At 42.5% G+C, this 27,778-nt stretch overlaps 1 protein-coding gene across 14 annotated transcripts in view; it reads right to left on the bottom strand.

Moving 5' to 3' along the window:
* The window catches only part of ATXN1 (ataxin 1), a 440,907-nt gene that overhangs the window by 134,210 nt on the left and 278,919 nt on the right, over positions 1-27,778 (bottom strand). For 12 of the 14 annotated variants that reach the window (XM_005873029.2, XM_005873027.2, XM_014545180.1 and 9 more), the window contains one exon: positions 14,967-15,093. The gene's annotated coding sequence lies outside the window, so the exon portion shown is untranslated. Of the gene's footprint in view, positions 1-9,739; positions 9,808-14,966; positions 15,094-23,353; positions 23,494-27,778 lie in introns of those variants that run through there. The other 2 variants (XM_005873024.2, XR_001363440.1) reach the window with 2 other exon arrangements.

Raw genomic sequence — 27,778 nt, forward strand, 5'->3', positions numbered from 1 at the left:
GATCAGGGGGTTGGGGTGCCTTCCCCTGTCACGAACAGAGCAGGGCGGATAGGGAGGTTGTGGCCCCGCTCCCTGTTACACACAGAGCTGCAGGGCGATCAGGGGGTTTGGGCGCTGCCCCCTGTCACGCTGATCTGGTGCCAAGAGGCCTCTCGGCTCCGCTGATCCCGGTGCTGGGAGGCATATTACCCTTTTACTATATAGGATAGAGGCCTGGGGGCCGGCTGGTTTGCCCTGAAGGGTGTCCTGGATCAGGGTGGGGGTCCCCACTGGGGTGCCTGGCCAGTCTGGGTGAGGGGCTGAGGGCTGCTTTCAGGCTGGCAATTGACTGAAGCTCCCAACCGCTCCTTGTTTTCTTTTTTTTATTCTGGGCCAGCTTTAGCTCTGGCTCTAGCTCTGAGGCTTCCGCTGCTATAATCGAAACAATGTATAACTCTAGCTCTGAGATCCCGGCTGGCTGAAAGCTGATTTCTGGGGTTTTGTTTAGCTACTACATTTGCAACATAGTACATAGTTTCTTAGAGTTGTAGCTCAGAGGCCGTCAAGTCAGGCGGGGGTTGGAGTCCGCAGTCACTGCAGCAAGCAAACCTCATGTTCGCTTCCAGCTGCCTGGCTGCCGGCCGCCATCTTGGCTGACAGTTAATTTGCATAAAGATATGCTGATTAGCCAATGGGAAGGGTAGCTCGTATGCCAATTACCATGTTTCTCTTTTATTAGTGTAGATGATCCTTTACAAGTAAACCAAGGTACCCAAAGTGATTTGAGAGGCACTGGGAGAGGGAAAGATTAGATCCAAAAGGGAGAAGAGGGAGACGAGACACCCAGGGAATAGGCAGGCTGCTGAAATCAAACTGCGCCTACTCGGAAATTTCCCCACACCACAGATAACCCTTTCCCACAGGTTTTCATACAAGCTTAGCTCTGCTTCTCATTCCGACACTCTCCCTTCTATGTGAAAGAGTCCCAGCCATAGGAACACATTTCACACTGCAAAACCCGGACAGAGTTTCATCAGAAGGGAAACATGGCTTCTTCTAAGCAATGTTCAACCGTGGCGACATATGTAATCACGAAAACAAATGGAGTTTTCAGTTTCACAAACTGAAATATGGTTCATAAATTTGAGATTGAGATGGAATATGTAAATATATATGCCTTGGAGCTCTGCATTTCTGGTTGCTCCAAGAGTAGGCTAGGTTTGAAGACTCCAGATCTGTGAATGATGTCATAGATAAGACAGACTGAATCAGAGGGGCTTCAAAGTCAAGATAAGTGAACATTACACATCCCCAGCTGGGACGTCATGTCCTTACCATAAAGGCTGGAGAGCTGCTGCCTGCAAGGTCGCCATGGTCTGTAGCTGGGCTGCTTTCAGTGAGCGTGCCAGGGGGCCAGGGTGTGTGTCTGTGTGTGTGTGTGTGTGTGTGTGTGTGTGAGAGAGAGAGAGAGAGAGAGAGAGAGAGAGAGAGAAATAGAAAGAGTTTACATAAGAGAAAGGTGGGTAAGCACCAATATTCTGCCTTGGGATAGCCTATTTTTTTATTAGATACTCAGTATACCTCACCGGCATTACTTCATTACTTCCCCACAGCATCTTAGATTACAATGACTACCTCTACATGCTAATTAAGGGGACAACTGGAAGCTACAACAGTTCCACTCGTTCAGACTTCACTGTATCATTAAAATTCCTGAAAAAGCAAATAACAGCAGGTGGTTTTGATCGCAGTGTTGGCTTTGACTGTGTAGCCATGTCCCTTGTGGATTAGCACGGGTCCACCGCTTGAGGCACCACAGAAAGCACAGGTGGGTAAGGAAATCAGCTGACAAAACCTAGTGCAATAATGCACAGGTGGCAGGACACACACACCTGCGTCTTCACCCCACTTCTAAAAATAAAATTCCGTTTTCTTCCTCTAGTCTCTATACATTCTAGTATAGACTGAATAAGTATTTATAAAGAAGCATATCATTTTGATTAATACTGCATGCGAAACTGCATGTAAGGTCATGAGTCTGTACATGAAAACCATGGCAGTGAGACACTGCTTCAGCACCTGTACTGCTGCCTCTATCCTTCTAGACTCCGAGCTGGAGGCCAGACTGAACTGAGCACAGAAAACAAACCACATCTTCCTTTCAATATCAAATGCAGTGAGTCAGTGTTTGGGCCACGATAGGCTATTAAAGCAAATATGCAGAATCAGGAATTCCCAAACATGCCATGTTTTCATTTCCATTTCGCATGATAATGAAGCTCGCCAAATTTGGCCCTTTAAATAATGAGGTCCTCTACCACACATTTCTTTATCAGTCTTCCAGGTAAAATTGTTAACTAAGACATTGACAAAAATGTTTAAAATGCTGGCTGTTTCTCAGCAGCAAAAAAATGCCTTTGGCCTCTGACCCACCGCTGGGGTTTCTCAAATCCTCCCATCTTTGAAAATGCATCTCATTCAGGGGATGGTGCCCAGTATTAACACCTGCACGCACAGGAGCTAAGCCCCCAGCCCCGGACATGCAGAGTCCGTCTCACAACACAAGAAGCCCATTTGAAAAGGGCAGTTGAAGGTCTTTAAGTGGAGGAGGAAAGGGAGGACTCTGAGTTACAACAATAAAGTATGTTCTAGGGCAGTGATGGCGAACCTTTTGAGCTCGGCGTGTCAGCATTTTGAAAAACCCTAACTTAACTCTGGTGCCGTGTCACATATAGAAATTTTTTGATATTTGCAACCATAGTAAAACAAAGATTTATATTTTTGATATTTATTTTATATATTTAAATGCCATTTAACAAAGAAAAAACAACCAAGAAAAATGAGTTCATAGGTTCGCCATCACTGTTCTAGGGTGTTCGTTTCCCCCCTTGTTTTCCTCTATCCCCTCGATTTCTACTTATTCCCAATTATATGGTAGGGTAAGGTGTCCCTCGAGGCAAAGAGAGTAGAAAACAGAGGCCATCCCCAGCAGCCCACTCTACCCTGTCTACACTCTTCCATATTTTAACTGAAAAATTAGAAAGAAAACATGGCAAGTTATTATGTGCTTAATGCACATTTATGTGTCCTTTCCCTCATTTTTTTTATCTATAAAGACAGCACTTTCAGCATCTGGCCTATAGCCGGAGACCTGAAAAGTACCTGCTACTCCCCCTCCACAGCGTGCAGTTTCAGGGACAACAAACTGGCTCCCAAACGTACCGGTGAAAACCACAAGTTCTCACTCTCGGTGACTTGAATTTAGTGAAATGAAAGTCATTTCTATTTTAATATTTTTAAAGAGTTATACTTCATAGCCCAATTAAAAGGTCAGTTCTTGAAATTGATAGGTGAGCACTGGTTTCACCTGATGACAGAGAATAATTTTTTCGGGAGCCTGAGGGCCCCAGAACACACTGTCTATTTTGGGGTCCTAGGAAAAAAAGAGTCTTTTAGGGTGATACTATAATGTTACCTACCAGGAGAACATTCTTTCAGCACATCAGCAGGTATTTATTTAAACCCCCAGGATACAGGAGTCTGGCAGAATCCCCGAGGTGATGCGATGCCTGCTACTGGCAAGATCAGCTCCCTCACCCTGTCCCAAGTCTGGTCTCACTGTTTAGAAAGCTCAGGTGGACTTGGAACCACCTCAGCTGTGATATTTTTCCTGGGATGTCTCTTTGGAAACACTCCTGAATTGTCCAGGCTAACATGTTCTCAGGCTCTGGCCATCTAACCATGCTTCTATGTGTCTTATTGATCATGTCAACACCCTGCTTCAGATCTGTCCATGAGTCTTCTCCTGGCTTCCAGATAAACTCCGAAATCCGCAGCAGAGCTAATCACCTGGCTCTCCCCCGATACTTCTTACCTGTTCTCCTCTGGCCACTCTGACTACTTGCAGCATTCCTGCATCCCAGGTTCTCTCTTACCTCTGAACTCGGCACATGCTGTCCACCAAGTAGCTAAAGCTGGTTTCCCTCACCTTGAACCTGTGACGTGCTTACTAACTGAACTGCTTTGGCCAAGGGGCAATTAGCAAGCACCCTGTGTGCTGGTTCATCCTCTCTTGCTGCTCTTGGAAACCCTGAGATCACAATACAAAGGAGCTCAGACTAGCCTGCGGGAGGATGCAACACATCTTGGAGCTCCCAGCTGAAGCTCCCCTCTCTCTCAGACCAGCCAGCCTCATGACAGCTAGACACGTGGGTGAGGCCGCCTCAGACCAATCAGTCCCAGTCAAGTTAGCCAGACTAGAACAGCCCTGCCAACCCACAGAATCATAAGAAATAATACATTCGTAGTTTGAAGCCACTAAATGGGTGGCTTGTTACACAGCATATGCTAACTGATGCGCTCACTTTATTTCCTGGTTAAAAGTTTCCAGTCTCAGGATGAAGGCTTCCTGGACCCCATAAACTACCACATGGTTTTGTATCCAGGGCCTCCCGCGGGCTTCACTAAAAGAGCAAGGGTCACAGTGGAAAGCAGTTGCCTGTTTTCTCATCTTGTTTTCCAGTGACTGAAAGGCACTTTAGCTGCTGTGGGTGCCTTGCTCACAGCACATACTCAGCAAACATTTGCTGAAAGAAGATGCATGAATGTATACATTTATCTTCTGGCTTTTTCTATCCGTAATGCCAAAGAATTAGACTAGATCATTTTTACCTTTCACTACCTCGACATGTTAACTACATCAAAATGTATTTTAATGCTTTTCTTCTTTAGAGTTTCACTCATATCACTAGCCTTTGGGACTCTCCCTATTCTTTTTATAGATGAGACTATCAAACTATTAGGGCCTTTCCCTTTGACTAATACAAAAAAAAAAGCACCTAAAATTCCAGGGCCCTCAGCATATGCACATGGATAATTCTGACAAATGTTGCCACCGTCACCATCATAATTATTCTACTCTATATGTCAGAGAAGCAGAAGGCTTTAACAATACAGAACTGGCTTCACTGTCAATGCGGTGACATTGACAGTTAATGACAGTTCATATTACAGAAGAAATGCCTCTACAAAGAGACTATCAAGATGCAATTGACAGTTGATGACAATTCAATCACAGAAGAAATGTCTTCATAAAGAGACTAGCAAGCTGCAATTGTTCACCTGTTGATTTCGGCAACACAGGATGATACATTTTGTTTTGTGGAATGTCTCAGCCTAGTAGCATTAGAGCTGTCAGTTACTAGAGAGAAATCACCAGGCTAACACTTCACACACATCTCATCTAATTCTCTCAACAATCCTGCAGGGTAGGTATGATCAGCCCTATTTCATAAATGAGATAGATAAGACTCAGAGAAGTTGGTCAAGTTCCCCAAGGGCACACAGTGAGTGAGTGGCAGGGCTGGGATCAGAACCCAGATATGATTCCAAAAGCCTCCTGTTTGGACTAATACAGGGTGGGGCAAAAGTAGGTTTACAGTCATGAGTAGGTGAAACACAGAGCTTCTTCTTGTATTATTATTTATTAATTATTGTATTATTTTCCAGTTGAGTGACTGTAGACCCACTTTTGCCCCAGGCTGCATATTTAAATCTGATGCTGTTATGTGGAAGTGGTAACTCCCTCCCCTTGGAAGACTCAGAAGTAAAGTCACAGAGAAAGAAAGTAGCAGCCAGTGGCTTCGGAGGGACAGGAACGGGATGAGAACCCAGATGTTCGTTCTTAGTCTGAAGCTCCTGCTCCTGGACCAAGACAAGGTGTCTCTGTCATCACCTAAGTTATTAATATTTAGGTCCACACCTACCTCTGTGACTGACAATAACAAGTTCAGGAGGGAGAGAGAACAGGTTCTTTCTATTCTAGCTGTGCTTCCAATTCTGTATATCTAGATAGGTTGTGGAAAGAAACGTATGAAAAATGAATTTCATGAGACCTACTTGGGCTACCATCTGCTTTATCAAATTTCTTCTAATAAAGAAACCACCAAACCTGGAGAAGAATTTTAATTTTCCAACTTCAATGTAATCCACATTTTGTATTTATTGTTCACATAAATATGAGAGAACATATGAGGAATGATGAATATTTACCTTAAAAAAACACAACTCTACTTTTTTACAATATTAAAGTGCACCTAATATATATTTACTGTTCCAGGAACACACAGTGCCTTCTACAATTTAAACCATTTCAACAACTGAAAATAATGACCAGTTGTCAAACCACACACACACCTGTCAAACAAAACTGATTTTACCAAGTCTATTTGTTAAGAAACAACTCAAGAACATAGATTGCTCTGAAAGTACAAAAAAAGTACCTTGTTCAAATACCATTTCTCTCCATTCCAGTCCCAGAGCTTCAATACCTATCCTTATTCCAGGCATGGACGAGGGATCTGACTTGCTGAGTAGACAAGGTATGCGGGAAATGTCCAGGTACACCCTAACTGGATGACCCACCACGAAGACACAGTTACACGCAATTATCTCAGCTAAGTGTGGTCATTCAGTGGAGCAAATAATAATAAATCTCTGAGGGCACAAAAATCCTTTTAGTAAAGAAACTTAAGGGCCTAATAATATTTTATGCCATTTGTGGGTTTCAAATGTCCTGGGGACATTCCAGTCATCAGATTCTCTTGCTCCCCATCTCCCAACAAGGTTTGCAGGTTAGATCCTCCTCTAGTTCCTTCTTTTTTAAAAATATCCTGGCAGCACCATGCTAACACAGTCAGAAATACTAGAAGAAAATGCAAAAGTCACTAGCTAGTGGCTTCCACAATAAAGTGGCTATGGAATAAAGTCCCCAAGACAGCCAATGTCAAGTGACTGCCCCAAATTAGACTTAATCTAGGCAAGGCCAACTAGGTTAGGGACTTTAAGATATAGTCCTCAGGACTTCTAGTATGTTCTTTTGGATCCAAATCAGAAACAAGGGGAAAAGTCATTTAGTGCCAATTCAATTTGACATAAAAGGAAAAGGAGAATAATTAAACAGAAGAGGACAAGGTGAATGGTGTTCCTTTTCAATGCTGGGCACATGGATAAATTACTGGAGCCCAATAAGAAAGCTCTAGTTACACCGGACTGATTTCCAGCCAAACCTGTCAACAGGAAAAGGAGCCAAGATCAACTGTAGTGGTGTTTCCCTTCATCTTCCCCTTCTTGACCTCTGATGCCTCCCAAATAGCTACCCGTATCCCCAACTCTGAATGCCAATTCTGATAAACCACCGGGACATTAACTCGATTCACAAGAAAAACTGATACCATCTAATGTTCTGAGATCGTCTAACATCCTGGCCCAGCAGACCCCACTTTCTGCCTGGACTATCCATTCATCAGTTTGTTATTCTCCAGAGGATGCTATCTGTACTAGGAAGACCATGTGGCCCACGATCCTTAGTAAGTGACACTCCCATGATACTGACATTCTTTCTGGAGGCCTGCCCAGATGAAGGAAATGGAAAATCCTCTTTGAGCAAGGTGACTGCCAACTCTCTTCTAACCTCTGGAGGCCCATTGCCACTTCCTCGCTTGCCTTTAGGGAAGTATTGGCCAGCCGGTTGCTAGGACAACTGGCATCATTGCTGGGGTGCAGAAATAGATCGCCAGCAGAGTTGGGAACCTGGACTGCAAACTCCGATGACAGCAACAAGATACCGATTGGCAGCTAATCTGCTCTGCTGAAGGGGAGTGACTGACTAACATTACCTAGCGGACAGCTCTCGCCTTGCCGTACTATCCTTTAATCTACACTTGGGCTTGATGTGCTGGTGGCAAAAGAGGGGCAAGAAACTTGCTTAAGATAAGGGCTGACTGGCTCTGTTCTGAATTATGGAGCTGGTAGATGTGCAGGAACCAACTGACATTTGTATGTTTAATTTATTAACCTCCTGAAAGTGGGGAGAGGGAGGTTGTTCATGGCAGAAGCAGGAGAACCAGAAACAGGTAAAGTAACTGAGGTTGCTAAAGGGAACGGGGGGGGAGGGGGGAGAGGGGGAATCTGCTTGGATAGGCAATGACTGTCCCCTTTCTGAACAAATAACACCCTAATCTCATCAAGCCTCCTCTTGGAGAACAAAGAAGAAAAGGCAAAGGAGCCTCAGAAACTAGGGCTTGCCATGGTAGAGAAAGGGAATAACCCCTGCCCAGTTCTTTGTTCTGCAGGGTGAGTTTTACAATGCTTATGATGGGGTAGCAACTCCTAGAAGCCTTGGATTTTAGCCCTGGAGAAATTACAGTTTTTCAGTTCTATGAAAGCTACAAAGGTGTGCAAAGAAAACAAGAAATAAAGAGTAACCTAACGGAAATTTTAGACAACGATTTGAGCAAGCGTGTTTTCATTTCTAGATGTGCAAAGCACAATATTGCAATGCCCAGGAGGATGAAAGACATAAGCCAGCCCTGTACCGTGCAGGGGTCCTAACCAGCGAATTCTGCAGGCACAGTGGGCAGGTCCTACCCCAGTGCCAGTCACTGGGAGCTGGAAGGGAGGTGTCACAGACACCGTGTGATCAAACTTGGGGAAGGAAGTGGGATTTATGGGTGGAAGAAGAGGATAAGAGTCCAAGGAGCGTGATGACAAGAACTTGCCAGAGTTCTGGAAATAAAAGATTCTAAAGGAAATAGCCATTAGTATCCCATTAGTATTTCCATTTGGGGGTATTCTACTTAAGGATATTGTTTCAGATCAAAAGCAGAAGTAGAAAAATATGATTGAAAAACTAACTTCCTTCAACATTGGTTACAAACAGCTAATTTTACTATCTCTCCTAAAAAGCACTTTATACTTGTTGAAAATTACTTTTCCTGAATCTTGTAACATACTTATTCATGTGTCTGCAAAAGGTTAACATAATCCTCAGGGCAAATACAAGATGCATTAATTCTTTCAATTTAAGATGCCACCTAGCATGATTTATTATATAGCTACCATTTGAAATTTAATATAAATATATTTTGGGGAAGTGGTTAAATGATTTTCTGATTATTTTATAAAACTAAAAAAAATAAAATTATCTATTTGTCTTTTTAAAAATATTTTAAATCTTTATTGTTGAGAGTATTACAGATATCCCCCTTCCTCCCCCCATGGTCCCCCTCCACCTGGCTCCCAACCCACCCCAGGCCTTCACCCCCAGACTGTCTGTGTCCATAGGTAAGATCTCTGGTTAATCTCTTCACACCCACCCCGCCTCCCCTCTGAGATTCATCAGTCTGTTCCATGCTTCTGATTCTATTTTATTCACCAGTTTATTTTGTTCATTAGATTTCTTGTTCATTTATTTTGACTTTTAGATTCAGTTGTTCATAGGTATGTATTTATTGCCATTTTATTGTTCATACTAGAAGCCCGATGCACAAAATTTGTGCAAGAGTAGGCCTTCCTTCCCCCGGCTGCTGGCACTGGCTTCCCTCTGGCACCTGGGACCCAGGCTTCCCTCCAGCCGCCAGCAGGCACCAGGACCCAGGCTTCCCTCGCAGCCCTGGCTTCCTCTGTAAGGACCTCCGGTCTAATTAGCATATTACACTTTTGTTATTATAGATTTTTTCTTTTTCTTCTCCTCCTTCTCCTTCTCCCTCTTCTTAAAGAATACCCTTCAGCATTTCATGTAATACTGGTTTGGTCGTGATGAACTCCTTTAGCATTTTCTTGCCTGTGAAGCTCTTTATCTAACAATGAGAGCTTTGCTGGGTAGAGTAATCTTAGTTGTAGGTTCTTGTTATTCATTACTTTGAATATTTCTTGCCACTCCCTTCTGGCCTTCAAAGTTTCTATTTATTTGTAGGTCAGAATCAACAGATTTTATTTTGGCTTTATGACAAAACAATGTTATTTAGTTCCTATTTGCACCTCATTATTCTGTAAGAAAGCAAGAGAGAGAGAAAAATCTTTTAAAGAATGATGAAAGTAATTCAAATCCTATGGTATAAAATACTTTGTGAAAAATGACATATTAGTACATCAGTAACATTTTAACAAAGGTGATGGAGCTGAACAGCCTCTGAGGTGTTGAGGGTGTGGGAATTTTCTCTCTCTGGAAGGATTTTAGAGGCCTAATTCCTTTGTTCGGAGGCAGCACTGCCATCCAGTCATCTTGACCGTCCTTCTTACAAGCACTGGCTCTGGAATGGCGAGCACTTCAGAAATACACCACTTGAGAAACACAGTTTTAGTTTTGGGTGTGGTTTCTGTCCATGGTTCAAGTTGAAAACATTATACTTATTAGGGTGGAGAGGCATCATTTCTTTAAGTGGCCAAAGTTCTTGCTTCAGCTTTTGAAGATAAATATATAAAGGAACCCTAAGCAAGTGGTTCCAGGAGCTACAAACCCTCAATCTATGTCTTAGTCTGTGGTCATTTCTGATGGAAAGACGTTTTTGATTCTGAGCTCTCATCTTCTCAGTTGCAGAAGCAGTTAAATAAAAGACTAGTTTTGTCTTCTCTCCCTCTGCTGTCTCAAAGCACACACATATCGGGTTGAAATCCTACCTCTGCTTCAAGGCCTGAGCTGCTCAGCAATCCTTGCAGCCTTCCCTGAAAACCCACCCCTGCGGAACCTCCCCATCGTCCTGCCGGAGCCCCTGAAGCCCCCAGGAGGTCTGTTAGGGTCTCAGAGGACGGTACATGCAGATGACTCATCACTGGATCCCTATCAGACATTAGCAAACCTGACACAAACAGCCTTTTGATAAATATTATTTTTTTTAGTGAATTGCAAAATTAAACAGAACACAAAACCTTTTCACCTCAGCCCTGTTCAGATAGAGAACAGTCTGACCAGACTGTTGATGCTTTCTTCCCGCCCCCCTTTTACCCCCCAAAACACGGATATTGTAGAAGATACATGAACACTGTTCCTTCCCGACTGCCGGTGTTCTGTGTGTCCCTTCTCCTCTCCGAGACGCTGAGAGAAGGTGCTGAGAGGTTAGGGATGATGGCACCGAGGGGAAAGGGTGTGCCTGGGATGTGCTAGACTTTGCAGGCCAACTCAGGACTCGCTCTGACATCAACTGTCAGAAGTAGCAGCTCGTGCAAAGGCCCCGCCAAAGGGGCAATGGCTAGGGATGAGCGAGGCTATCAATAAGAAGCAACTGGAAGGGGTCTGAGAAACAGAAAGAAATGGATGAAACAGAAAACCCTAGAGGACTTGAAGCTACACAAAAACTTGTGTGGGGTGTGCTCAGTCAGAGACACAACAATATGCAGGCCAATTTGCAAGCCCATTATGAGCAAGGGCTCAAAGAAAAGGACAGCATTTTTCTTTATTTATCAAACAGTAGAATCTCCCCTTCTCCCCTGAACCGTTCTCTACCTCAGATTTTTTTTTATGTTAGTGCCAGAGGATCTGGCATCAAAGATGGCAAATCTAAAAGGTACAAATCGACAGACACAGGGAAATTCCCCAATCACTCTGATTAGAGGGGGTACATGTAATTCCCTTACTCTGGAGATTAGAAATCAGCTTCCATTTTTTCAAAGCTTCTGAAGACAGCATAATACTGTGCAAACAGGCACACAGGTGTTTATTTTAGTCTTCCCATTTCTTCCTAGGAATATGTAACTCCTGTGTTCAGAGAAGTTACTCTGAAAAGGGGGTCGATAAACACACCAAATTCAAGAAACCTTTATTATTGTGGTCTGCAAAAGCAACGTGGAATGATGCCTCCTTAACGTTTGTGAACTTCCCTTGCACACCACACGGAGGTGAGATGAACTTAATGTGTGTGGGTATACCGTTCTTCATTTCCAAGTATGTGTCACCCAAAAGTACACAACATGAAAACGATGCCATTCAGTAAGCGGTGAGTTTCTAGGCACACTGAGCACTTCAAGCCTGGTTTCTACTTTGGGAAGCAACATAAACATAAAGGGTCATAAAAGGATGTGATTATAAGAGGCAAACCACCACCTTCCAGGGAACGCCAGAGCGGGCTGCTCACAAATGAGCAATAAAGCAAGCCACTCACATGAAAAAGCAGAGGAAACACACACAGTGCAGAATTAAAAAAAAAAAAGTATCAGAAAATCCCCAAACTCTATTGATAGTTCTATAAAGCCTTTTTTAAAGCATGTTGTTTCCTTTCACACATTTACTTAAATACATCATAGACATTTACCATCTACTTCTAAGGATTTAAGAAAATAGCCTAGTCTCTCCCCACTACCCAACACTCATCAGAATTTCGTTTATGTTCCTTCACTGATGGCTCAGGCCCACATATTTACTCTGTCCTGGGACAGTCACTCAAATATCAACTGGGTGCCCACTGTGGGCCGTCCAGCCCTCTAGGTCTTATAGATTCACCAGAAAATTAATAATAATAATAATAAAACAATGATTTTTGCTTTCATGGAGATTAGTTACGGAAATGGACGATTAAAAATAAATATATAATATGTAAGGTGTTTAAAAAAAGAAGATAGGCTAGAGGATAGAGATGGGGTGGGTGCTATTTTATACAGGACAGGGAGGGCTACTTTGAAAAGGTAACTTGAGAAGTCCTATTTAAGGAAGCAGGGAAGCTTAGGAAGAAATATGGATCACCAGCTCCTTGCTTACAAAGTAAGTAAATGTTTGAGTATGAAGGTGGACAGTTTTTAAAAAGTTAATTTCGAAAGTGGCTCATATTTAATTTTCAAGCAGACCCATGGGTGTGGTTCTGAAATGTAACTGACTACAACTATATTCTTAGAAAGCACTCTAGTGAACACCTTTGAACGGCCCCGTGGTGCCTGGGAGGGCCTGGTGGAAAGGGTATTATGGTGAAGACAGAAATAATAATTCTTTTTCTTCACCAGAAGACTGGGCTCAACATTTTAAAAACAGCAGTGCATTAAAATTGTGTCAAATCATTGACTACCTGAAAGTTTATGTTCAGAATGTCTTTGAAAACCTCACTTACTGTTTGAGGCTTGACATGGTATCACATGAGCAGTTCAAAGCAATGGTTTAAACAAAAACCCACAAGATTAAAAAAAAGAAGGTTAGATTGATTATAGTAACTACAGTGCTCATTACAATGTAATCGGAAACCTAAACCACTTTTTCATAAGATACTTGTTTCCTAGGATGAAAATGCTTTATAACCATTTCCGGAAGTACATTCTAATAGCTACCTGATGGAGAAAACAATTTCCAGTAAAACACACTGATATTGCAGCTCCCAGATCTCACAAGCCCCAGATTATTCCATAATAGTAAAGGACACTTTCACAATAAGAGATACTTTTGATTAAGTATTAAAGTGCCTCATACGACGCTCTGCCCCTTATGGGGGGGCCCCAAACCAAGATGCCAACTAATCCATAAGCAGTAGCCTGGAGCAAGTTACAAACTCACAACATACCCCTTCATGGGGTCAGTGACTTGCCCAAGGTTGTGAACTTAGTTGTCCTTGACAATAGGATGGGGAACAGGATTCAGATCAATCGATTCCAGGAGTTGTGTACTTTCCACTAGAACCAAGGTGCTCATAGGTACAAAATGGAAACACATTAAAACACCAGCATCGCTCATAGTCTGTTCACTATGACACACTGGGAGATTTCCAATGTAATAAATTTACTTTAATACACTATTTAAGCCATGTATATGGATAAATACGCATACTTTAATAAAAATATTTAGAAAACCATGAAATAAATTCAATGGAAATTTTTCTCTTCAATGTTAAAGCTTTTTCTCCCTGATATATGCCCTCATATTACTAAATCTTGCTTCTCAAAATATTTTATGAAACTGGAAAAAAATATAGGTAATAAGCACCTGGAAAAGTTTCCTGTGTTATTAAGCTGAAAACTTAACTATATAAAGATATATATATACACACACACACACACACACACATAAAAACAAGTATATGTATTTATGTATACATAACACATACAAATATATAGTATATAGTAAGTGTGTGTATACATAAAGTATATATTGCATTAAGTATGTATATATTTATAGACATATGTATAAGACCCTAGTCACAGCTGGCTCTTCACTTTCTAAACTATAAAGGCAGTATGTTCCTAGGCCATCATGGGCTTCCTGGAGCTGTATTCTTTCCTGGTCAAAACTCTTCTAAACTGCCCAGCTGGCATGGCTCAGTGCTTGAGTGTCAACCTATGAACCAGAAGGTCATGGTTTGATTCCTGGCCAGGGCACTTGCCCAGGTTGTGGGCTCAATCTCCAGTGTGGGGTGTGCATGAGGCAGCCGATCAATGATTCTCATCATTGATATTTCTATCTCTCTCTCCCTCTCTGAAATCAATAAAAATATACACTAAAACAACAACAACAACCTCTTCTAAACTTTTGGGGACAGTCTAGCACTGCGGTAAAATCTCCAGAAAACAGAGCTGGCCCAACCCCTAAGTGTCTTGGCGGGTAAGCCCTTTGAAGCCACCGGGTACTGTTTCTTCAATTACTTGGTCCTGAAATGCCTCACGGAAGGTGACCAGCAGCTGACCTGCAGGACCTACCTGACTAATCTCAAAGTCCCAACCCAGCAGCCCCATAAAAACCAGTCAACCAGCCAAGTTTCAGCAAGAGAAGCACCTAAAACAACTGACTATACTTGCAAACCTCAGATTTTTGAAAACCAAAAAAATTCATTCCAATCAAACACTACTCACCAATAAAAATCACTGCTGGTGGCAATTCCGGTGGCTAATTCTTAGCCCAGAGAATGTGAGCCCTACCCATCAACCTAAAAAACTGCGAGGCTGTTTAAATTTGATACCACTGAACTGTACCAGGAGCAAGGGCAATCCTACAATGAAAGAATCACTGTATCCCACGCTTTTTTCCTGAAGGAGAAAGTGAGAAGTGCTTCAGAGAAGCTGGGAGAAAGGCAAGTTTGCAGCAAATGAAAACAGAACCTCTCCCCTAAAAAAAAAAATTAATTGGATGATCACCTAGCACTAACATGAACACCCCTTCATTGGCCTGGCTCAGCCACATCCAATGATTCACGACTCCTTGCAAGGCAAGCTGCTGCTGATGCTGCTCCTGTTTAACTTACAACATTCACTGTGCGCGGTTCACCGGGAGCCCCAGCCTTCCTTCACCATGGAGACTTCCCACGAGAAGCTGGAGCGCTCCTGGGCTCAGGCGTGTTCTGTCCTCTTTCACAGAGACGTGAGGAAAACCTAGCACGGGAATAGAACGGAAGAGAAAGAAAAGGTCAATGCACCATCAAGTCATTCTTTATCCCAACAAATGAAGTTCACAATCAATTAGACTAATTGATCATTCGCCAAAGACCATTCTCCACTACCTTTTTGTGAAAAAGAAATTCAATAGTTTTGCTCTTGCCCCAGGAGACACAGCAGCACGCCACGGCCAACCTTTCGCCCGGCTCCTCCCTGCCCCCCATGAGGTTGAAGCCAGCTCTGGGAGACTTCAGAGGCAATCCCAGCTGAGATGCAAACTTGCAACACCGCCTCAAAATAGGCCGTTGGTTTTACTCTCTGCAGAAAGGAGGGAGCTGGGACCTTTTGCCATTTTCATACCTCACTGGGTGGTTGGGAAGATCAATAAGATCACTCTTGCAAAGCACTCACAGTTCCTGAGAAGAAAGGCACTATATAAACACAACGCATTGTCAGTGGTCATAAGCCTGTTACAGAGCTCTGAGCCAGAATATAAAAGCCAGCATTGGCCAGCCACCAGCAACTGACAGTCCCTGGGGCCCTCAAACTTCTAAACCTCGGCCAGGGCCACCAGGCTGATTCCTCCTTCCAGGGAGGGGCTGGGGGAAGCAGAGGTCTGGAATCTCAGGGAGAAAGAAACTGAGGGCCTGGGGCAGGAAGGGAAGAGGAAGGGGGAGTGGAAGGTGGTGAGAGGCATGTGCAGGCGCATCATGACCTGGTCCAGCCACAGAACTCCCTGGGGTGGCTGGTTTGCAGTGTTTAGTGCGCTGGAGGTTTGCGGGGCTGTGAAATTTTCCACTTGGCCGTCTGCCATTTCCGCCCACCAAGGATAACACTTAGACACAGTGTGGTGCACAGAGGACCTGTGGGGGAAGGACTGGATCATTTCTGTTTGTTGCTTTTAAAGAAAAGACCTATTCATATTTTGATCATTAATATTTTCCACACCTGGATTTTTAAAATTTTTCCCTTCTTGAAGACAGAGCCAGAAATAGCCTTTCCTGGGCCAATATTATCGAGTTATTTTGACTTGGGAATCCTTGAGGAACATACTTGAGGTAAAGGAACACACATGAGTAGCGTTGGGGACGACAGAAAACCAATTTTAAGTGCTGCGCTGGGATCCTGTTTGCTTCCCAAGTATCACCCCCAAGGGCCGTTCAAAGTCATGAGCACACGCTGAGTAAAGGCGGGAGTTGCAGCATTAGCATTTGTGGGTGTAATATTTTTGAGAGAAAAAAGTGGTCCCTTATCTCAAAAAAAAGACAACAATGAATGATGTCAAATCTTAGATGTGGAATAGGTAAAACACTGACAAATGCTACCTCAAAATAAGGAACTAAAAATTGGAGAGAAAGAAATTAGGACAGAAGAGAGAAAGGAGGTGCCTGCTGCCGATATAATTAAGCATGCTTTTATAGTGAACACAGCTCACAAAGTGCTTGCTTATTAATTAACTCATTCATGCCAAATTTTTACTTGGTGCTTAGCATATCCAGCAGACTCTCTATTTTCAGTGGTGAGCAAATCAGACAAGAACCATGCCTTTAAGGAGCTCCTTGCCTCACAGGGATGGCATTAAAGAACCCTAGCACACTCTTTTTAGTTTATGTATAAAATGTGAACACTGAACAGGGATTGTGAAGGAAAAATAAGCACTGCCATTTGCATTCATAATGGGGTAGGTACCCCATTTGGAAGGAAGGGCTCAGAAGGCTTTTCTCACAAAAGTGACATTTAAGCAGAGAAGTGAACGATGAGAGGAAGTTAGCCAGGCACGGGGTTTCCAGGGAGAGGAAACAGCCTGTCCTTAGGGGATGTCATCCAGAGATGAACAACTGAGTTCTATGTCCTCTTGATTTTTTCTGGCCATTTCAACTGGGTCTCCTTGATTTAAATCAAGAATTGAGCAATAGACTTTATATTATTAGCTAGAGTTATTGTGGTGATTGCTTTGCAATATATAGACATATAGAATCGTTGTTGTACACCTGAAACTAACATAATGTCACATGTCAATTGTATTTCAACTTTTTTTTAAAAAAGCTGATTCTTCTTTCTGACTGACAGGCACATCAGAGCAGCGCACACTTAGTGGTTTCCTGGAGAGGAACCCCATAAGTGCAGGTATTAAATCTGATATGACAGCAGAGGTCCACTCTGGCCGCCTAATGCATCTCACTCACCCCATCATCACAAGAAAAAGAAGCTCTCTGCTAACACCTGCATGCCACAGCTGGAGTTCAGAAAACCCTCTCCAAAAAGAGCTAAAAACAGATCCCATCACATGTAAATGTCTGAAAAAAAAAATCTTAGTACTTTGCATAGGTTTCAAATTTGCTGGCTTCCTCTAGATTAACAATTTTTTTTATTTCTCTCATGCAGTTAAATGGCATTTATATCCACCTACCTAATATAATATTATAGGTCAACTGTAATTGGAAAAAAATCAAAATTTATTTTTTAAAAAGAGTGTCTTAGAAACCTTCTGTCTTGGTTTCTGGCTTGGTTACCTGTTTACTTACCCACGTGAGTAATACTTTGCAAAGAAATAAAATTGTTCCCTATGTCCCAGATCTGGTACAATTTAATTCTTCCACTAAGGAAAATCAGTTATTTGCTTTCCTCATCCTATGAAACAAAGGCTTCCTCAGACAGGCTTATTTATGTACTCCCCGTTGATAGAGTAAGTTTGAAAATCTATTTGAAACAAATAAGCCATACTTTTATCTGCATCTCTTTCCATTTAAGACACCCAGGATAAAATGTAATTTCTCCTACAAGTTTCTCATAAAACCAAAAATAAATAAAACACTCCAAGTTCAGTCTTGAAATACAAACCCTCGCTTTGACTCAGTAGCTTTGACAAACTAGAAAACTTGGAAAGAAAAGGGAGGGCAAGGAAAAGGACTTCTTGAACCTGAGTTGTCCACCAGCCCCCCTACCAGCCCTGGGAAATTCTGCCTGGCTGACAGCTTCTTCCCGACGCGAGGAGAAAATGACACCCTGCCAATTTCTCCTTCCCCTGACTGCCCACAGCACTTACAGTCTCTATCACACATTTTAACCCAAGTCCTTTTCAATTCCGCGTTCAGTTATATTGTCTGTTTATATTCCACTGGATTTATTTAAGTCTTGAAGGCTTGAAAAGCTTTTAAGCTCCTTGGTGAAAGAAAGCTTGCCATGCCCTTCTTTTGCAGCCTCCTCAGAGTGTCTGTTAGAAGAGCCTGAATTTAAATTAAATGATCCATTTCCAAAACCTGTTCTACGACTTAAGCTGTACTCCAAAGGAACCACTGCTCTCTAGCTATAATTTAAGCCCTTCTCATTTTTCTCTGTCCTCCAGGGACTGCAGCTCCTATGATGCCTACCATCCAAATGAAAGCCCTCCATACACTGGAGAACAATTAAGTTATAACTCAGCTCTCGCTCCTCTGTTCTTCCGGTCCATTGTATTTTTAGTCGCGGGTGGCTTTTGAACAGTTGCCATCTCCTTTGAAGATTTACAACCCACACCGCACCCCAGGTCACTAGGAACCTATATCTTTGATCCTCGCAGTTTTTCAAAAGCCATTATTAAGGAAACCCTTGTGTGTGGAGGGGAGATGAATGAAGTGCTTCTTAAACCTGAACCACCATCAGAAAAACCTGGAGGTCTTGTTCAACCGTGTTGCTGGGTCCCATCCCCAGAATTTCTGACTCAGTAGGTGTGGGGTTTCTAACCAGTTCCCAGGTGGTGGTGCTGCTGCTGGTCCAGGGACAACGCTTGGCGAACCCCTGCTCTAAGGGCAAGTCTTCGTGGATTAGATAGCCAGACAGAGGCTAAGGGTCTTCTGAGTATATTCAATCACTCTCTGAGGAGGGCTACATTGGAAGGACTCTTATCTGTGTATTCCAAAGAGGTGACAGATGACCAAAAACCAAAAGGCTCACACACTTTATAATCTGGGAAAACTTCTGGTGGCTTTCAGCCTGGAGTCTTAGTCTGTTTTCTTCCTACTGGCTTCAGGTCCTCTCAGGGTCAATTCAGCCCTCTGTCTCTCCTTCCATCTTTTTGCTTCACTGGAAACTCCTTACAAAGGTATCAGCCATTGCTATTCCTGAAAGACCTTCCCTCTATCCTGGTACATTTCCAGATGGCTGTCACCTTTCTCCTGTTCACCAACAAACATGTTAACGTGTTGTATAAACTCAAGGTTGGTATTTTCCCAGGCACATCTTAAACTCTTAGAGTTTGACTTCCACCCCTTTTGTGTGTTTTTTGTTGTTGCTGTTTCTTTTTTTCCCCAAAAATATATTTTATTGATTTTTTACAGAGAGGAAGGGAGAGGGATAGAGAGTTAGAAACATTGATGAGAGAGAAACATCAATCAGCTGCTTCCTGCACACTCCCTACTGGATATGTGCCCGCAACCAAGGTACATGCCCTTGACGGGACTCAAACCCGGGAACCTTGAGTCCACAGGCTGACGCTCTATCCACTGAGCCAAACCGGTTAGGGCCACCCCTTTTGTTTTTTTAAGTAAACCTCCTTCTCTTTGCTTCAGATGGTTTCCTGCCTTCTAAATGCAGAGGCTCTTTTCTACCTGACTTCTTTTACAACATTTAACACAGTAGGTCTAGAGAATCAGAATACACATCCCTCTGGCCATGATGACTGTGTTAGGGGTAGGCAGGTGACAAATGCCATGCCAATCAAAGCCTCTCGGACCGGCTGACCTGAGGAAATAACGCACCCTGTCCTAGGGAGGCCATGGAAGCATGGTCTACAAAGAGCCATTCTTACCACCTGGTGAGGAAAGCCCACATGACAATGAAGCTCTTCAGCAGGGAGCAAAGCTGCAAGACAGAAGGACTGAGTCCTGACAACAGTGAGGTCCTGTGGATCCAGCCATGCCAAATGTTAGATTTATCCCTGGCAAAATGCTCACGTGGCCCCCACACTGCCCTGCCCTCAAGTGCACACACTCACCTTCTCCTAGTTATTCAATCAAACTCGAATCTGGTTGTTGCTGCTATGAAGGGATTTTGCAGATGAAATTAAGCTCCTAAATCGATTGACCTTGAAATAGATTACTCAGGGTGGGGTTAGCGACTGATCAGGTGAGCCTTCGGGGAGACAGGTTTTTCCAGGACTCAGATTCAAAGCATGAGAGGGCTATAGGGGGGAGGGAGCAGCACCATGCGGCAAGGACCTGGAGAGAGCAGGAGCTGCGAGTGGTGCCTCGCCCACAGTCAGCAACAGAACAGGGGCCTCAGTCCTACAATCACAAGGAAATAAAATCTGCCAATAAGCATGTGAGCTCCAGAGGAGAATGCAGTCCAGCCAACACTTGGATTTCAGCGTTATGAAACCCTGAGTGGAGAATCCAGCTAAGCTGTGGCTAGACTTCTGACCCGCAGAAACTGTGAGAATAACATGGATATTGTCTTAAGTGGCTAAATTTATGGTAATTTGTTCTGCAACAATAGAAAACTAATACATATAGGATACAATGAATTCCATTTTTTGTGTTTTTTCTTGTTTGTTTGTTTTTTTGCTTAAATCACTTTGAGTTTTGTCTCTTGCACCAAAATATTCTAATACTCCTGGTTTCTCGGAGATGGTACTATTGTGGGGTTCCTTACATCACTTTGCTGCTAGTTCCTCGGCTTTCGTCCCCTCCTGTTCCTTCTCTACCCCTACGGTATGTATTCCCCAAGGTTCCATGCTCAGTGCTCCCTCTTCTCTTTCTATGACAATTTCCTTTTATTGCATATAGTTCTTAATCTGTATCCTGGGCCCATCATCTCCCCTCACAAGCTGCTGGATATATGCAGTATAAATAAATATGTCTATTTCAAAACTTCTCATCTTTTTTCCCCCTAAAATCAGCCCTCCTCTTTTATTTCTAATTCATGCTAACAGCGTCATTGTCTTCTTCTCTCCCCCGCATCCATCAGTTGTCAAGTCCTCACAAGCCTGCACTCTATTCCCTCACCGCCATGCTGGGTCAGATCTACTCCTCGCTCAGCAGCCTGCTCATTGGTCTCCTTGCCTTCACTATTCTTCCTCCAAACCATCTGAGTCATCTTTCCTGGACCAGACTTCCTAAAGCAGATTATATAATTCAACTTTCCCATGCCATACTGTGGTGCTGGTTCCTACAGCTTGCTACAAATCTTCTAAAATCTGATGTTTAAGACCTTCACAATCTGGCCCCAACATGCTTTTCCAACTTCATCTCCTACTTCTCCCCTCATGCATGTTGTACCAGCCAAACCCAACTTCTCTCTTCATCTCTGAATGCTCACATTTCTATTCCACATGTTAAAATTCAAGCCATACCTACCAAGACCTGTACAAGTCCTACTTTTTCCACCTTCTTTCCTCCATCCTCCTATGCTACATACAACTTTCTCAATCAGAAATACTTTTGTGAGTGAGTTCCTATAGTTTTTATTCCTTTTCCTTAAGATACTAATCATTTTATTCCTTACCCTAAAATAGGCACCATTTCCCCAGGCAGACGCTAGTAAACTGTGAAGACAGGGTTTTGTGTCTGTTTTGTAAGCCTCGCGGTGCTTTTGCTAATGGTAACCCTTTGATAAGTACTGTCTGATTAAATGACTGATAATCTGGCATTTGACTTTCACTTTGACATGTCCTTGACCTTCGTACTCTGTGGTTATCAAATAGGAGAGTCCCTTTCTGGTGACTTGGAGAAAATCCATTACATAAGCCAAGATGGAAACTGCTCAGTCAATCAATGAAATACTCTGCAAGAGCCTGTTTTTCCAACCCAAGACTAAAGCTGACTCTATATTTTCTTTCTGAGGAGAAGCAGCCAGGGCTACTGGGATTGGCAGAGTTCACAAATGCTTCCTCTGGATGAGCAGCTCAGCCCTGCAGGGTGCAGAGCCCGACCCTGCCCTGCTCACAAAGGAGCCTGTATGTCAGTCATGGAAACTGAACCCCGCCCCCCCTTCCTTCCACAGGGAAGGCAAGGGGTATGCAGAACTTTCCTGAGAGTAGAAGCAGTTAGTCGGATTTCCAGGAGAACTGGAGGGAGGTGAAGGGTGAGACGGAGCCCAAACCTAAGGTATTCTGAAAAATACAATTTACTCATTCCTTTCATGCAGTCTCTGGTCAATCAACATTCAATGATTTCTTGTGGCGAGCCAGCACGGCCATGGTATACTCAGCCCCACATTGGGCGCCTTATGTGCTGCACCAGCTCAGCCAGGTTCAGTGACCCTGAGAGGGGGCGGTGAAGGATTGAGAAAAGACAGACAAGAGAATGAAAGCTGGGTCTGGGTGGGACGCTGTCCTCTCTGATGGAGAGCCTCTCTGGCGGAGAGCTAGCGATAGCGCCATGTCTTTATTTTATAGCCAGATTCCACGAGGTAAAGTAAGGGTGTGGTCAAGATGTTTACAACATTCTCGTGAGTTTTGATCCTACTCAATTACATGCACCTGAACTCTATCAAGCCCACACACTCAGGCATGTGAGACCACATGTTTGGACCATAGGTTCAAGCTTACAACTGTAGCTGTTGGCTATAATTGTGCTGGGAGGGCTTTTCCCTCCAAGCTGGGACATACACTTGACCATGAGAGGACTGTGCCCTCTCATCAGTCCGAGGCTTGAACCTGTCCAAACACTGTGGCCCGCTCTCCACAATTTCTGTGCTTTAGCCATTGTAAAATATTTTTCCAAATTGGCATTCCTTGGGTATCAAGCATGCATTGGGAACATTTTCTACTGATGTTAGCTGGTTCATGTTTAGATAAAAAAGATAAATAATGATCAAAATAAAACAAAACAAACAAAACTTAAAATTAGTACCTGCCTAAACAACACATAATCAAAGAGATAAATATGCTCAAAAATACTATAATCAAACTTTTTAAAAGTTACACTTCCTGTAGATCCATGCCACTGTTCCTATGATTAGCACAGCTTATCACATAAAGGCAAGGCTTTATCCACACATATTTAGACTTGGCAGGTGTCTACACTTGTATGCACGTTCCATCTCCTTACTGGTAGAAAGCGAAGTTTGCTAAGCAATATCATTATGCATCCAGGGAAAAGTAGGTCTGCATATCAGGAATAAGATGAAAATCCACATTAAGAAATACCTTATCTGCACTGAATAGCCGAAGAATGACATCTTCAGGAAATTAAGATTTTTACATGTGTTTCTTGTTGACAATTCTTTCCTGGCCTTATTTGTTTAATACCCTGTTCCCAAGTGGGTTGCTGACGCCTACCAGGAATGTGGATCAAGACCCTGGCCACCACACATGCCCAGGGTTACGGCCCATCAGGCAGCTGGAGTCATCAACACCTTCTTCCTGGAGCGGAGTTTTGTCCACGCTGCTCCAGAAGGGCAGTGGTTCGTTCGCGTGTTAAAGAAGTGCCCGGAAGGAAGGGGAAGGACCGCCTGTGCTGCGTGGGGTCATTGTTAGAAAGCATTTGTTCATCATGAGCTGTTAAGGTCCCAGAGGAACCACTGCAAGGAGTCTCCTGACTTTAAATTTCCTTCCGTTTCTGCTCTATTTGCTCTCCTTTAAAAAGTAAAATTAGTAGAAATCCTAAGAAACTTAAATATGTTCCTCTCATTCTCTTTTGCCATCATATTAGTTATAGGATAGTATTCTCAAGTATTTTATTTGGCCTCACTTCACAAATTCCCAAAAGGTGAGTCAAAGTAAAAAAAGACCAGATAGTATTCCCCCACCCCCAGACCATCCTTTTGGATAAATACTAGTAAGAGAAATCGCCAGTGGTATCCAGAACTCTGGAAGCAACCTACCAAAGCTAAAGCCTCAGTACTTTTTTATTTAATGAAATATAACTATGGCCCGACAGGTGTGGCTCAGTGGTTGAGCATCGATCTATGAACCAGGAAGTCATGGTTCGATTCCCACTCAGGGCACATGCCCAGGTTTCTGGCTCAATCCCCAGTATGTGCAGGAAGCCGATCAATGATTCCCTCTCCTCATTGATGTTTCTATCTCCCTCTCCCTTCTCTGAAATCAATAAAAATATATATTAAAAAGAGAAGGTCTAAAAAAAAAGAAAATAAATATAACTATGTGAAAGTGTAGCTACAACAGGACCTCTCTCTAATCATACTTTATAAGTTATAGTATCATTACTCAAGCTCGTGTGTCTTCTTTTTGTCTGTTTTATTAAATTAAAAGCCAAAAATATATAGCAACTCTATATTTTAACACCTTTTTTTGATACTAATCCAGACAGCTGCCTCCTTGTTTAAATATTACAACTTTCTGATGGAGTCAGAAAAAAAGAACATTGCAAGACAGAGGCACTATTGAAAACTTCTCTCCTTTGGGAGGAGGCTTAATGAAACTATTCTAGCTTAAAAGTGAGATTCCAATGGTCTCAGCTGTGAACAGCATGTAACAGAAATGCCACTTGGCATTAAGTCCAGGGATTACCTGTCGAAACACCAAGGACAGGTATACTTTGATGTGGGTTACTTGGTGCTGGGGAAGTACCAAGAAATACAATGATTCTTGTTCTATGAACGTGGAGTGGAAGATTTGGTACCCTATTTGGAGCAAAGATCATTGTGTGGATGGACGGGGGCCCGGCGTGGGGGAAGAGAGAGAGAAGGAGGGGGTGCTGAAAACAAGCACATGCACGTATGCCTACTTGAGCCAGTCACAAGTAACAGTCTATAAGGAAACACCACTCCACTTGCTACAATGCTGGAAACTCAAGTAAAGGGGAGTAGCAACTAGAATTTTCTGAGCAAAGGATCCCAGCAAGATACGGTCCCAATATTTAAAACACCTGATGATTGATCATGTTTCATTACAAATCCCAAGGAGTTTATTTATAGACTGAGCATTCTAAAAGTTTCCTACATCTCTTTCAAAATAAATATTTAAAACTCTTTAGAATTAGCACCACCTGTTTATCACCAGGAACTAGAATGCACCTTCTCAGGGAAAGGCCTACCCCCATTTCTATCAGAAGAAAGAATAACAGGTGTTCTCCCCTCCCCCTGCACCTGCCGGGTTTGGGGGGTTTATCCTAACATCATGGTACAGAAGATTCTCACACAACTCCCAATAAATCAAGAAAGAAGAAAATTTCTAGCTCCTTAATTGTTTTGTCGAATAAGCTCTCAAAAGTTCATTTTTGTTACATTTTTCAGGCAAAATAAGAGGCCTTTTACAAAAATTCTATTGCTAAAACAATGGAATTCTCCTGGGAATGACTTCGTTATGGAAATGAAGTGACAGCTTCTTTTATGTAGCCAGGCAGAAAGTCTGCATTTATAAAAGGCATTCAGAACCCTCAAGTGCTGCGTGTGGGAGGACATAAAGTGCTATTTTTAATTCAGACTGCAGCATTCTCCCCATACAGGTCTTTCAGGATCATCATAATCACACTAACACTGATCTAAAAAGAAAAGAAAAAAATCTGATTTCTGCTGACCCCTGCAGAAATAAAAAAAAGAGGAAAAAAAGAAAATTAAGACAATGATGAATATAGCTTCCTTCTACTTTTGGAGCCCTCGGTCGGCTCAGAGATCAATCTCCAAAGCCATCAGCACTATCTATTACCCAGAATTAAAAGCACTTAAGCTCTGCGAGTAGCAGCCTTACATCTCACACAAATTTACATTTTTGTACGTGTGACTTTCACTCTACTGAGTTTGCAGGAATCCCCTGTGCCTGTCGGGAAATGCTAGGAGAGTTCTTCCACCTGTTCCCAAAATTAACATTCCCTGGTGATGCTGTGGTGGATGAGTCCAGCTGTGTGGCAGGACCACACTGGAAACCCGTTTCTAATTTCAAAAAGGCCCCTCGGGTAAGCAGGAGGCACCTGAGCTTCTGTTTGGTTAAATGCAGAGCTTTCCTAGTCTGGTGAGAAATCTGTAGATGGAGGCTTTTCATGTCTGCCATGTTGCCATAGGCTCTGTTGGGGACCAAAGCCTGAGGAGTGATGAATGGAAGACGGGTGTAGAAGACTGCAGAAGCATGACATTGGAGGGATAAAAGTATACGATGAGAGTGGAATTACTACAAAGGATAGCTGATGGAACAAGACCCTCCAGCAATGGCTAAGAGACTGGTGTAAGACCACTAGCAGAGAATGAGAGATAGGGTCAGAGAAATATTTTTTTTTAATTGAGGTAAAATTCACATGACATAAAAGTCACCATTTTAATCATTTTTAAAGTGTACAGTCAGTGGTTCTTAGTACATACACAATGTTGTACAACCATCACCATTAACTCATTCTAGAAGATTTTCAGCATCCCAAAAGATACCCCATAGCCACTCTCCATTCCCTCCTCCTCTCAGACCCTGGCAACCACTCATCTGTGTTCTGTCTCTATGGATTTACTTGTTCCGGACGTTACCTGTAAAGGAAATGAATCATATAATATGTGGTCTTTGGTGACTGGCTTCTTTCACTTAGCACAACAATTTTCAACCGGTGTGCCCGGCTGCAAGAATTTTTAAAACATGCAAAACTTGACGATTTGGTCAGGGGCACTGACCTCTTTTCCCTTAGATTGTCAAATAAAAAAAACAACAACAGCAACACCACAATAGCCATCTGGTGTCTACTCTTGAACTATAAATACAGGGGTGGGCAAATGTAGGTTTATAGTTGTTCATATGAAAAAAGACATGCAGGTTATAATTATTACAATAGCTTTATTAACTGGAATACTCACAACTGTAAGCCTACTTTTCCCCCACCCTGTATACAGGTCATATAATAGAGTTGCATAATAAGGTTGTGTCTGATTGGTTAATTCTTGGCATCAGAAATCCTTATATACAAGTATAGGCACCTGATTTTTTTTAAAGTCACTTTAGAGCAAAAAGGGTTGGTTATTACTATGATTTTTTTTGTAAATCAATCAAAATTATACCCTTTTTTTGTCTGATAGGCAAAAAAAGGTATTTTTTGGTGTGCCAAAGAATTTTAGTAATTAGTTTCTGTGTGCCCTGAGATGAAAAAAGTTGAAAATCACTGACTTAGCACAATTTTTTCAGGATTCATTCATGTTGTAACATGTATTAGTACTTCATTCCTTTTTTTTGGCTGAATAATACTCCACTGTATACATACACCACACTGTGTTTATCTATTCATCAGTGGACGGACATTTGTGTTGTTCCCACTTGTTGGCTTATATGCAGAATACTGCTATGAAAATGTTTGAATGCTTGTTGTCAGTTCTCTTGGTTATATACCTAGGAGTGGAATTTCTGGTCATACAGTAATTCTTTGTAACTTCTGAGGAACTGCCAAATTACTTTCCATAGTGGCCACACCACTTTACTGCAGTTTATGAGGATTCCAATTTCTCCACATTTTTGACAACACTTGTAATTTTCCTATTTTTTAATTAATGTGACCATTGCAATAGGTAAGAAGTGTTATCTCATTGTGGTTGGCTTTTGCATTTCCCTACACTAATGATGCTGAATATCGTTTCAATGTGCTTATGGGACATTTGTATACCTTCTTTGGAGAAATGTCTATTCAAATCTTTTGCCCCTTTTAAAACTAGGTTGTTCATCCTTTTATTGTCTAATTCTAAAAGTTCTCTTTATATATTCTGGAAATTAGACTCTTATCAGTTACATGATTTACAAATGTTTTCTTCCATTCTGTGGGCTGTCTTTTCACTATCT

The sequence above is a fragment of the Myotis brandtii genome, unplaced genomic scaffold (assembly GCF_000412655.1).
Source record: "Myotis brandtii unplaced genomic scaffold, ASM41265v1 scaffold398, whole genome shotgun sequence".
Lineage (NCBI taxonomy): Eukaryota > Metazoa > Chordata > Mammalia > Chiroptera > Vespertilionidae > Myotis > Myotis brandtii.